The sequence below is a fragment of the Protopterus annectens genome, chromosome 1.part2 (assembly GCF_019279795.1).
Source record: "Protopterus annectens isolate FY-2018-M chromosome 1.part2, PAN1.0, whole genome shotgun sequence".
Taxonomy (NCBI): Eukaryota; Metazoa; Chordata; order Ceratodontiformes; family Protopteridae; genus Protopterus; species Protopterus annectens.
The window spans coordinates 1134614107-1134628329 of record NC_056727.1 but is presented as its reverse complement, the minus strand read 5'-3'; positions in this window follow the sequence as shown (position 1 = coordinate 1134628329).

Sequence of the window (14223 nt, the reverse complement as noted above, 5' to 3'; positions counted from 1 at the left end):
GTAGCCCCACTCTCTCTAAGCCATCTTCATCCTGAAGAACAGAGACATCTATTCAGTTACAGAGACAGTGGACATTACCCATCTGGCACTTGGCTACAATAGCTGCTGCACAAATAGGCCACCTACTTGACAGGCAGGTACTACATGGGAAATTGCCCCAATCTACATCACCAACACATTCACCCCAAGGCTAATCAAGTACAATTATGAAGATCTTTAGCTTCTGCAAGTTCTAATGTACAATAAGACAAGTCATAAACCCTCTCCTTGGTGTCTACAGATTCACCTAAGCACCCAGGAAACCAAAAATGAATACTACTCAGCCTAACATCATATTGCTGGCCAACACTAAAACCCTGGGAATTATACAGGACACCAAGCATTCACGCCCAAAGACTGTAGCCCTTTGAAAGCACAGACGTAACACAATCAAGCCAAGGCAATCTAAGAGTTACTGCTCAATACCAGTAGCCTAAACAACAAAATCCACTCCCTCAATGCTCTAGTCACCCATCAGAATGTGGACATCTGTACATTTACCAAGAGATGGTTTAAAGCCACAGTGAGCACCACTGCAGTGAAGGGCTACAATGCCACCCTTACATTCAGGCCAGCTACTGCACATGCAGGGACCACATGTGGAGATGTCAAAAGCTATAAGAACAACCAACTCCCTAACATGCAGCACCACAAATTCTTGGACTTTCTGAACACAAATATCTTTGTAATTCCAGTCTCTGTGCCTATCAAAGCAACTTAGGAAGTAAAAAAGTATAAAATAAAATAAAGTAAAAAATAAATAAATAAATAAAGCCTGGACATGGCCATACTTACATTTTAAGAACACTGAGTTTGTAGACAAAGGGGCTTTAATGGTCATGGAACTGTGACTAGTACACTGTTTGCAAGAAACTAAAGTTGATTCAATACTAACTGATCAGCCCTGCTGACATCAAACACTTAATGGACACTCATGGCCCCTGGCAGATTGCAAAAAAATGTTTTGGGAAAAGAAAATTAATATTTTTATTTACTTACGGTGTTTTTTATACTTTCAGTGCTGTTTGTGCTGCTCTAGCAAACAGGCACAAACCATACAAAACAAAAAGAAAAAAAGAGAATAATTTCAAGTTTATACAGAAAGAGAAAAATAGAGGTATATTTTCCCTTTGGAGTACTGGAAACAAAGGAAGTATGTAGGGGGATCATGATATGTTAAAGATTGCTGCTTCCTGGACCAAAAAAAAATGCCATCATTACGGGTTGCATGATGACATGCATTTGTGCGAACAAATTCTCTGCATAGGGGAGAATTAGTGGAGAGAGCAGGATTTTATTTATTTATTTTTTTAATAAAAATAAAATCACTTGATGAAGCTTAAAATGGACTTCTAGATTTTTGCATGTAAGATCTCATGTGATTATGTCTTTCTGGTAAGAAATGAAAGGTAAAACATGATCAACCAGATAGTGCTCCCAGGCTGAGTCTGAAGGTCCATGGAGATCAGGGCTCTACCCTGGAAAACAAATACAAATAAAATAAATAATATTGATTTTAAAAAAGTTATTTTTCCATCCCCTCAGCAGCTTCATATTATAATTCTGAAGCTTAAATGACTCAATGATATAAGACTGAAAATAAAATCCTTAAAGTTACAAAAGACTGAAACTCAGAATCTTGAGTTACACAGCATCAGTCAAACAAAAACTCTGTTACCACTGCTAAAGCTACCGATGGAAGTAGCAAAACAGCAAATAAAACCTTTGACAGGCCACCATGGCTCAGACACTAAAAACAATTGCTTTAATAATACGTTAAAGACTTAGTAGGAAGTAAACTCTGTGAACAATAAAAGTTGAGGCAGGAATAAGCTCAGTTCCGATAAGGGCTTTCAGTTAAAATAGCCATCTTCAGATCGTAGAACATTTCCTGCATCAAAATTTTTAAAAGCCAAGTGACCAATCCCAAATTAAAACAAGAACACATCCTCTGTAGCAACCAGTCATAATTAATTTCCTGCTTCAAAGTCTTTGTAAGCCAAGTAGCTAATCTCGAGCTTAGAACAAGGGCACACACTCTTAATCAACCAATAGTGTAACCTCCAATGGTAGTCCTCCTCAGATTAAAGTAGCCAATCTCTAATCTGGGGCAGGACCATATCATCTTTATCAACCAATAGTATCCAATCAAAGCTGTCCTAAGGATCAATCCTCCGAAAATTAACCTATCATTAGTCTTCTCGCTTTAAGAATAGATTTCAAAAGAACTACATTATTTAAGCCTAGAGGGCAGTGCGGTCTCATGTTAACAATCCAATCTATTTCTGGGATTTCAGTCCAATATTTTATGACTCCTTTTCTTTGTGTTTGATGAACACATACTATTGCTTTGAATTTAAAACTATGGGTAGGGCTAGTACCAATGTGCAGAGCAAGTGCATTATTCGGATCGGCATTTCTCATGTCTTGCAAGTGACGTAGAATCTGATCTTTAAAATGCTGATTAGTTTTGCCAATATAGAAGGCTTTACATAGACACCAAGATGCCAAATAAACCAGATGTTGTGTGTTGCAATTAGCAAACACCTTGAAAGTATAAGTTCTATTGGAGATGGGATGGACGAACATGTTGCTACTGTCTATAGAAGTGCATGCTTTGCACCGGTGGCATCTGAATGTACCTTTTCTGGCCGAGGGTGTCAGATGACAAAATCATCCTTGTTACATAAGCGATTTTTAATATTTTTCTTGTTTTTATATGAAAAACTAGGGTAATCCCCTACAATGTTCTTGATCTTCTTATCCACTGTTAGCACAGGCCAATACTTTCTAATAGTCTCACAGACTTGTTTATTGTCAGTGCGGTATGTCAATAAACATTTAAGATGTATATTCTTGGTCCTATAATTAGTGGAGGAGGAAGAGGTCACTGGTCCACTATAGTACGGTTGTCCTTTGTTGGTTCTAATGGTACTGGTGTTGGTTGCGAGCCTGAGATCAGAATTTTGTAACCTCTCATCTGAAGGTTACATCATTGGCTGATTAAGAAGATGTGCCCTTGTTCTAAGCTCGAGATTAGCTACTTGGCTTCCAAAGACTTTGAAGCAAGAAATGAATTCCGACTGGTTGCTACAGAGGACGTGTTTGTGTTTTAATTTGGGATTGGTCACTTGGCTTTTAAAAGATTTTGATGCAGGAAATGTTCTACAATCTGAAGAAGGCTATTTTATCCGAAAGCGCTTATCAGAACTGAGTTTATTCCTTCCTCAGCTTTTATTTTTCGCAGAGTTTACTTCCTACTAAGTTTTTAACATATTACCAAAGTTATTGTTTTTAACGTCTGAGCCGTGGTTGTCTGTCGAAGGTTTTATTTGATGAGTTACACAGCATAGCTGCTAAGAATGGACTGAATAGCTTTTCTTTCTTGATAAAGATAATATATGGTAGTGCATTGTTAGTTAAGTTCTCAGCAGTGCAAATGCAACTGGAAATATTTGTGTTTAACCATGTCATTGCCAGAAATGCATTATGCCCAGCAATTGCTATAATCATGGGCTGTAAATGAAAATTTACATTAAAAATCAGGAGAAATAAAAAGATAAGAAATTATATAGAGTAACTGTAACCTGAAGCTTACTTTTCCTCGGTACAGTTCAGCTGAAGTCCTATTTCTATACTGTCATACACTGCATGTCCTGTCTAAACCTGACAGTGTCTGGATTGATTATCTTATTGAATGTAAAATATGAGGCAATGCATTTTAACATGTCAGATTCTCCCACATCTAAACCTTTTGTGGCCACAACAAAGCTTGAAATATTTCTCATTTTCTAAAATATCAGATGTGTGATTTCAAATGCAGAGATAGGATTGTGACAATACATTTAATTCAAATGAAATGAATGTCTGTTTTGTTTGCTGCTATTTCATGTTATAGTTTACATGGTGAATCTATTGTGTTCTGAAACTCCATTGAATCACACAAAAGCAGTGCAAACAAACATACACTGCTAAGGCATTCACTGGAGAGTTCTGAAAATGCATTCAAATGCACTTATGTAATGTTTGCTCATCTGTTGCTCTGCGATGTTATCTGTTTGTAAGAAGTTTGCAAGTCTGTTCCTAGATTGCATTCTCTAAATCATGCTTTGAATGACAATAGTTTGTGTATTTGCTGTACAAACCAGCATTTCAGACACAGAAAAATATTATTTTGAATGTTTTAAGCCAAACAAGTGCAACCCTATATAAAAAGGAATATAAGTTACACCACATGAAATAACTAATCAAATTGGGATTATTGAGATAGTAAAAGAGGAAAGAATTCAGTTCCACTGCTAAGTGGCTTTAATATCCTTTAACCCACAAACTATAGTAATGTGTGTGTGTAGAGAGGGGTTATTAAGATCTTGCAAAAAGGAACTCTTACATCTGCCATTACTAGTGTAATTAAAAACTAGCTCTTTCTTAAATTAACTGACACCTTGTATGGGTGGAAGTGTATGCTTAACAGGAAAGAAAACTGGAGTAAACAAAAATGATTGAATACTATAAGCCCTTATGCACGCAGAGGAATAGATACTGTGTCCAACCCAGTTAAGGGACTTGTCCTGTGACCTATGTGTCTATGTGATATCAGTTAGTAGAAGCAATAGAACTCTAATAGAAGTTTTACCTTTCATTAAATCATTGTTTTCCTCTGTTAATAGACACCTAATAAAATGGTACAGAGACATTGTTTTAGAAGCGTGTCAGCTGAGTGCACAGCTCACTTCAGGGAACATCTTGAAGCACTGCACAGACACAGAGGCACAACAAAATAACTCTGCTCATTGGTATGACTTTTCCTTAGCCTTCTGTGTATTTGAGCTGTTTCTTAGCAAGCTCAAACTTAACATGAGCTTGTAGTAGCTTGCCTAGCTATGCTCTTTCCAGCTCATCATGTTGCCATCTAAAGCCATCCTATTTGACACAAACATGCTCTCTCCTAATAAAATCCTTAACAATCATTTCACAGGGTGCACAGATTGCTGTTCTTGCTATTTTCAATCAATTGCTAAAGCCCTCACTGCTGCAGAACAAGGAAGTAAAGTTATCCAAAGGATGCATTAAAACTGGGCACTCTTGTTACTGCTGAAGGTATAGCCTGCATATATAGCAGACTTAGTGTACCCGCAGTTACATTTCTCCCATCACCACCATTTGTTCAGAATGTTGTCACTTGTCCTGCTCATGGCATCCTGATAAGCTTACCACCACATCAGACAGAGTGAATGTACTTTCTGAGTCTCTGCCAGATTACTATTGCTGCAGTGTATTTACCAGCAAGGGTGTAGCCAGGCATATTCTTTGTACTGCACCGAGTACATTTTTTTCTGAACAGCATATCAACATGGCTTTTTCAGGTCATATTATGTCTACAACTGTCTAAAGGAATGCCTTTAACAACAGGTACAATAGTGCTAATCTAAAAAGAATATTTCTAATAGTTTTAGGGGAACAGCTAAAAGTATTACATACAGGCAGTAGATAGAAAAAGTTTACACACTCCTGTTAAAATGTCAGGTTTTTGTAATATAAAAGATGAGATACCAATAAATCATTTCAAAACTTTTCCCACCTTTAATGTGACTTATAACCTGTACAATTCAATTGAAAACAAACAAATCTGTTAGGGGAAAAAATATAAAAAATAAAAAATGTACAATATGCTGGTTGCATGTGTGCACACACAAACTAATACTTTGTTGTGCGTGCACAGCCTTAAACTTTGTTGAAGCACTTTTTGATTTAATTACAACATTCAGTCTTCTTGTGTAGGAGTCTATCAGCATGGGACATCTTGACTTGGAAATATTTGCCCACTCTTCCTTGCAAAAGCGCTCCAAACCTGTCAGATTGCGAAGGCATCACTTGTGCACAGCCCTCTTCAGGTCACCCCAGAAATTTTCTATTAGATTTAGGTCTGGGGTCTGGCTGGGCCATTCCAAAACTTTAAAGTTCTTCTGGGGAAGCCATTCTTTTGTTGATTTGGATGTATGTTTGCGGTCACTGTTGTGTTGAAAGATGAAATTCCTCTTCATCTTCAACTTTGTAGCAAATGCCTGAAAGTTTTGAGCCAAAATTGACTAGTATTTGGAACTGTTCATAATTCCCTCCAACTTGACTAAAGCCCCAGTTCTAGCTGAAGAAAAGCAACCCCAATGCATGAAACAACTCCAGCATGCTTCACCTTGGGGATGGTGTTCTTTTGGTGATGTGAAGTGTTGTTTTTGTGCCAAATATACCTTTTGGAATTGTAGCCAAAAAGTTCAGCCTTGGTCTCATCAGACCATAACACATTTTCCCACATGCTTTTGGGAGATGTGAGGTATTGTTTGTCAAATTTTATCTGGGCCTGGATTTTTTTCTGTGTAAGAAAAGTCTTCCATTTTGCAACCCTACCCCATAGCCCAGACATATGGAGATAATGGGAGATTGTTGTCACGTAGTACACAACCAGTACTTGTCAGAAATTCCTGCAGCTCCTTCAGTGTTGTTATAGATCTATTGGCAGCCTCCCTGACAAGTTTTCATCTTGTATTTTCATCAATTTTGGAGGGACATCCAGTTCTTTCATACGTTACTGTTGTCCCAATATTTTCACCTCTTTTTGATGACTGGTATATCCAATGCTCTGAAAATATTTTTGTACCCTTCTCCTGACTGATACCTTTCAACAATGAGAGCCCTTTGATGCTTTGTAAGTTCTCTGTGAACCCGGGCTTTTGCTGTAGCAGGTAACTGAGTAAATATCAGGAAAATCCTACTAGGTCAGCTGAACATTATTTGGGGTTAATCAGAGCCTCTTTAATTGATGGCAGGTGTGTACCCAAGAAGACTGAATGTTGTAATTAAATCAAAAGGTCCTTCAACAATGTATTAGTTTAAGGGTGTGCACAGACAACAAAGTAATTGTTTAAGGGTATGCACACTTATGCAACCAGTGTATTGTGTGTTTTTTATTTTTTAAAATGTTTCCCCTAACAGATTTGTTTGTTTTACAATTGAAATGTACAGGTTATAGGTGACATTAAAGGTGGGAAAAGTTTTGAAATGATTTATTGCAGTCTCATTTTTTATATCAAAAAAACCTGGCATTTTAACAGGGGTGTGTAAGCATTTTATATCCAATGTACTTTATTAAGTGCTTTGGTGGCAACATTTAGAGACATGTGTCCATTTTTAGGTGATAGGTGTCCAGGGTGGGGGTTAGCACTAAGAGTTTTTGAGTATGAAATGGAATTAGCTTGCTACACCCATTTTTACCAGAATTTGTGGATTTCCTTATCAAATTTTACAGCCTACCTCAAATTCTCATTTGTTTTACTCTCATCCACTGTCTGACTCCCAGATTTGATCACCTGGTTCATAGGTAGGTACTAGGCTATCAGCCCTAGAGCCTATACAAGCCTAGCCAAAAAGGTACCCTGGCTTTCACCACCCAAGAACATTATTTTCCTGTGCCCCTATTGAGCAAAGCCACAGAGGTTATCCCCGGCGTGAATTTCCTATTTCCCATCCAATCATCAAGATTTTTCTTGAAGAGTGCTAATGAGGAGCTTTGTTTGATATAGATAGGTAGTTTGTTCGAGAGTATGGGAAGTCTCTGGGACAGGAATCTATCCCTCCATCATATTCTGTTGATTGTGGTGACAAGGTTTAGGTCCCTAGAGCGTGTAGCTCGGAGGGATTGAGATTTCTTTAAGTGGAGCATATGCAACAGCTCTGGGTTTGGCATAGCTTTGTATGTTAGGCAGAGATTGCGTCTGAGTAGGAGACAGAGTGAAACTGGAGTTTTTTGAGACGGTCTGCGTAGGGCATCTGTTTGAGGCCAGTAATCCTCTTTGTGAGGTATTTCTGCAGCCTTTACCGTTGTTGTAGATGTATTGTGAGGTACATACCAAAAGGGGTGTTTTACTCTATAATGGGTCTAATGAGTGCCAAGTAGAGAGGAACAATGACCTCTTTTTTCCTTGATGAAAAACCTTTATTGTTGAGGTGTGCCATGTAGAAGGATTTCCTGGCTACTGTGGCAATGTGATTATCAAAGGAGAGACTTCTGTCCACATGTGTCCCAAGGTCACTTATCACACTTTCGGTGTTAAGTAGACTACCAAATATGTGGTAGCTCATGGGTACAGAGTTTTTACCAAAGGGGATGACAATGCACTTTTTGGCATTGAGCTTGAGCCCATGGCTTTGACACCAGTCATCTGTCTCAGTGAGGCCCTTTTGTGGTATGTCCACATTATTAGGAGTTTCAGTTATGGCTCCTAGTTTGCAGTCATCTGCGAACTTCATTAGCCAAAGACCTTCTGTGTTAGTCTGTACTTCAGAAAAGTAGATACCAAATAGGAGAGGACCCAAGACTGAACCTTGTGGTACTCCACTTGTTACTGGTCTGAAGTCGGATTTGGAGTCTGCTACTTTCACGGTGTGGGTTCTGTCAGTGAGCCAGTTGTCAGCCCATCTTATGACATAGGGATTTATACCTAGTTTAGTCAGTTTATCTATATTTCCAGAGTGGGGGATGGTGTCAAAAACCTTGGCGAGATCTAGATAGGTTGTGTGAACCACCTTACCCTCATCTAAGGCTTTGTTGACTGCTTCAAAGAAGTCAGTCAGGTTTAGGAGACATAATCTGCCTTTTACAAACACGAACTGGGTGGGGTCCAGCGTTTGGAGATTACCAATGTCTTTGTTTATTAGTTCCATGGTGATGCATTCCATGGCCTTGCAGACCAAGCTCATTAGGCTAATGGGGCGGTAGTTCCCGGGGTCAGTGGTGGCTCCCCCTTTGTGGAGTGGGATAACCGTCGCTGTGCACCATTCAGTGGGCACAAAGCCTGAGGTGAGGCTATGATTGAACATGGTGCTTAGGTGGGGTGCCAGTTCATTCTGTAGTTCATGTAGAATGCAGCCTGGGATGTTGTCAGGTCCCATGGATGCTGTGTTCTTGGCTTTGGAGAGTGTATTTTTTACCTGTGCAGCCGTGATTACAGGAACTTTGCATTCTTCCAGTATAGAGATGGGCCCTTTAGGGGGTGGGGTTGGATAAAGTTAGCACTGAACCTATCTGCCAGGATGTTAGCAATATCAGTTGGTTCTGTATATTTAGTGCCATTGTGCTGCAGATCTGAGTGTTGCCATTGAGATTCTTGACATAGCTATAGAATGCTTTGTAGCTGTCTTTAGAATCAGTGGCAATTTTGTTTTCATAACTAGTTTTGGATAATTTTATGAGGGTTCTCAACTTCTTACTGAGGCTGACCAGGAAGTTCTTTCAGCCATGGGATTTTACTCTTTTTTGCAACAGTTTCTTTCTTCTGTTGTAGAGTTTGTTTATGGCAGGGGACCCCCAGATTGGCTTTCTTTTTTTGGAGGATAGCATCTTGGTTCTGTTAGGGATAGCATGATCCATGCACTCATGTAAGTGCTTATAAAGTGCATTTGTATAGGATTCAGCAGCCGTACCTCTATTGTCCATCTGCAAGGGTGCCGTGATGTTTGCCACTTCTGTCTTAAGAAGCATGAAGTTGGCTTTGGAGAAAGTTTTTATGGTGATTTCCCTAATGGGGGGTGGGGGTGTGATGTGGACGTCTAGGCTGATTTGCTTGTGGTCAGATTTGACAAACGAGGAATTGACCTCTGGTGTGGAACACCAGTCACCCATGTTGGTAATGACCTGGTGGGGGTATGGATAAGTTGATCCAAGGCATTGGAATTTATGAATTCCAGAAAACGTTGAGCACAAGAGTTGATACATGAGTAGTTTTCCCAGTTGATGGTGGAGTAGTTGAAATTGCCCATTATTAGGGTGTTGGGTTGTGCCCTAATATTTTCCAGTGTATCAAGAAATGAGGAGAGGGTATTCTGAGGCATGGTGGGGGATCTGTAGCAAGTTACAATTTGGATTGCAGTTTTGCCCAGAGTTAGTTACACTTGGATAATCTCAGATGCATTATGCTGAGCAGCTAGCCTGGAGGTGTGGATATCCTTAATGAATATGGACACACCTCTGCCTTTGGTGTTCCAGTCCGAGTTAGGTGGCCGAAAGGTGTGGTATGATTTATAGCAAACGCAAGCACCTGTGCATACAGATGTGCATGGACCAAACCAAAGGCAATGACTTGAAAAACCAAAAAGGTCCAGCACAAAAAGTGTGATAACTCAGAAATATTTAATTTTATTGTTGTAGCTCAAAAGCAAAAAGCAGCATATTGGTTTTGGCAACAGCCTTCCTCAGTGCTGAATAAAAACAGAAATAACCAAACCCTTCAGGAATATCATTGGTTGGTGAAAAAACTATGACAACTCATTAAGGCCAGGTTTAAACAGACCCCCCCCCCCCAGCCGAGAAATCCAACCTGATTCCTTATTATTTAATAAAATGTGCCAACCAGCTTTAGAAAAACATTGGCCCTGGACCTTAACAATAATTATAAAAGTAAACTTGGCCATTTTATGAGTTAAAGTGTGCTTAAACAAAGCATTTGTGGCTCTCCTGTTCCTGATCTCACTGAGGTGTTCAGAAATTTGAAGCCTCAGTGTTCTGGACATTTGTCCTACATAAAACGCCGAACAGGAACAGGTAGAAAAATAAACAATCCATTCAGTGCTGCAATTATCATAACACAAAATATCATAAACCTTAGGGGTATTAAAGCTAGCAAATGTCTTATCTTTGAATATATGGGGGCATGCAGAACAATGTCCACAAGGTACACAACCCCTAACCTTATTCCCAAATATAGTGGATTGTTGTAGTGAAGGAGGAACCTTACGTTTATAATGACTAAGATTAGACCCCAAAATGGGTCCTCTGCAGAAAGAAAAGGAGCATGTAGAGGGACGGATTTCATTAAGCTAAACATAGGCTTTTAAAATATCCCAATGATGGTTAATAATGTGTTTAAATGTTTGAATATTTCATCCAAAGGTTGTAACCTTTGGCTACCTGTTCCTGTTCGGCGTTTTATGTAGGACAAATGTCCAGAACACTGAGGCTTTGAATTTTCAAACACCTCAGTGAGATCAGGAACAGGAGAGGGAGGGGTCTGTTTAAACCTGGTCTTAATGAGTTGTCATAGTTTTTTCACTAACCAATGATATTCCTGAATACTACACTAATGCTTCTTGATTTAAGGGTTTGGTTATTTCTGTTTTTATTAAGCACTGAGGAAGTCTGTTGCTGAAACTGGTATGCTGCTTTTTGCTTTTGAGCTGCTACAATAAAATGAAATATTTCTGAGTTATCATTCTTTTTGTGGTATGAATTATAGCCTGGTAATTCAGGGGTGCTCTCTGGAGCCTTGAACCAGGTCTCTGTCACTGCACAGATGTCGATGTTCTCCATTTTAAGGAGTGTCTCGAGTGAATGCATTTTGAGGTTTAGACTTCTAGCACTGAGTAGCATTACGCTCAGATTTTGCTTGCTTGTACATGTTACAGTGGTGAATTTGCCATTTGAACCTTGCCTAAAAAAGGCACTATAGGGTTGGCAAGAGCCTTATCCAGTATTCAGAATCCCAAGGGCGACAGGTGCAGGCCATCTCTGGCAAAGCATCGTGGTCTGTCGATCATGTCATCTCAGGCAGACAGATACTGGATCCACTTAGATTGACACCAGAAGCTTAGTCAATTGTTGAAGTCAATCATTTTGTCCTTGTACTGTGGTATCATTCTGGGTGATGGCAGGATGCTACTCAGGGCTAGGGTCATACCTGCCTGGGCTACAGGATAAGAGACCTCCTCCATCTCTCTTTTCATGTAGTCCAGATAGGTACATCTCAGGTCATTCACACCAACATGGACAATGACAGAGCCATAGTTGTACTTGTTGTGGAGTGACCTGAGTATGTGCATTATGTGGCGGATCCTGGCACCCGACAGGCAGCTGACAGTAACTTTCTCCTTGTTTAGCCTGGTGAGTGGAACATCAGTGTGCCTGACTATAGAGTCACCTATGATTAGAGTGTTGGGTATGTTGTTATGCCTTATGGGCTGTGGTTGAGTGGCACACTGAGTTTGTGGGCTATGTGTCATTTGGGTTGTGTTGGCGGGGTGGAGTTTGCATGCATTTCTGCTTTGGATGTCTCTGTTGCTTGAGCAATTTTTTAATGAGAGCATCCACAAATGTAGGTGTGTGTTTTGCATTGCTATGTGCATGTTTTGGTGATGTAGGTTTTGAGGGACTATGTGATGAGTGTGGTGGGGTGCAAGTGTTTACCTTCTCCTCTTGTCTGTCTAGTCCATTCTTGGGTGAAGAGAGCTTTGCTTCCAATTTGGCTATATAAGTGCATCTCTCACAGGTTGTTGTGTTGGGTGGTAGGAGGAGAAGGTTGTCTGTGTGCATGAGGCAATTGCTGCACTGACCCAAGATGCCCAGATTCATCAGGTAGACAGGAGAAAACACCAGGTGCTGACCCTTAGACATGCCTGGATAGGTGCTTACTTATTAAGCACTGAAAACTGTTTTGCTCTAGACAAGTGAGGAAAGTTGAGTTCTGTAGTAATTTGTAGCTTATTCAGTGCTTACAATGAGCTCTGAACAAGTGCTGAGTTTAAAGGAACAGATTTGAGTGCTAAAACTTAAAATCTGGCTTGTTATAAGGGAAAATTTGAAGAGCAGACTTTTTGGCGCAAGGAATAGTTTAACTCTAGCTAAGCGGCGATGCATAAAGTGTATTTTTTTTAATATAACAGTAGTAAATGAGCAAACTGATTTAAACAAATTAACCAATAAAAAGCTAAAAACTGAGCCCCGTTCCAGCAGTCTTCGATCAGACACGTTCTAACTGAACACTCCTGCCACTAGGGTGCAGGGGAACCTTCTCCAAAAACAGTGCAGACCACAAACCTTCTTAATGTAAAGCAACTGGTCTGAAGTCCAAGTGCTTCAAATAAAGGCTTAAAATAACAGTTACAATTTAATCAGGCTACTAATAAGCAGTAATAAATGCAGCAGAATAAATGCAATAAAGTAGGAAGAAACACAAATACAGTAAAAGCAGATGAATGAAGTCATTGTTTTTATATAACAATAGAAAATGAGCAAACTGATTTAAACAAATTACCCAATTAAGCAGTAGAAAAACTTAAAACTGAGCCCTGTTCCAGCAGTCTTCAATCAGACAAGTTTTAACTGCACACTTCTGCCACTAGGTTGCAGGGGAACCTTCTCCAAAAAAGATGGCCTGGATTAGTGCTCAAGTTATACAAACAAAGCTAGATTCAAAATGCCTGAATCTAGTCTATGCTGCAGCAAACAAGGCACTAATTTCAGAAAGAAATAGTTCAAATAAGCAGGCACAATAATCCTTTAACCAGAAATTCCCAGCTCAGAGGGGCAGAATCTAACCTCTCCTCCCACAAGAGTGCAGACCACAAAGCTTCTTAATGTAAAATAACTGGCCTGAAGCCCAAGTGCTTAAACCTGAACTAATACACTCTTAGAATAACAGACACTGAGCCGTCAATCAGCAATTCCCAATTTAGAAGGATGTAAGCAACCTGTCCTGCCATAACAGTGCAGACCTCAAACCTTCTTCATGTAAAACAGCTGGTCTGAAGCCCAAGTGCTTAAACCGAAAGGCTTAGAATAACTGTTACATTTAATCAGGTTACTACCAAGCAGTAATAAATGCAGCAGAATAAATACAATTGAGTACTTTTAATAATGACATGTGACATTCTATTCCCCAACAAAAATTTCTATTGTAATTACCCACTTCTGAGAACAAATCCATCGACATTGAAACTTTTAGGGAATTTTAGTTCCCTCCTTCAGATGCAATGTCTCACCCCTACAGTTAAAAAGGCATTTAGGTGCATATCTATTCCAACTAAACTTCTATAAACATTCAGGCCATTCTGTTCTATCTAAACGACTGTAAATGCTCAGGCCACCCTGACATAAACCTAACCAATTCAGACTTTTTGATCTTTTCCTTCTCATGGTCCAAATGTCTGTGATTCAAAAGAGGATGCATACTGTAACATACTGTGAAAAAGTGTGCGTAATATGGATAAGTTTGTAGATGTAACAATTCTGTTGGTATTAACTAATTATTACACTTGTAATTAATATACTTATGATATAGCTGAAGATGAATATGTTTGTCTGATTGTGTTTTGCTTCTTTGTTAAGAATGAAACTATTTGCTTTCTCTATTTTTTGTA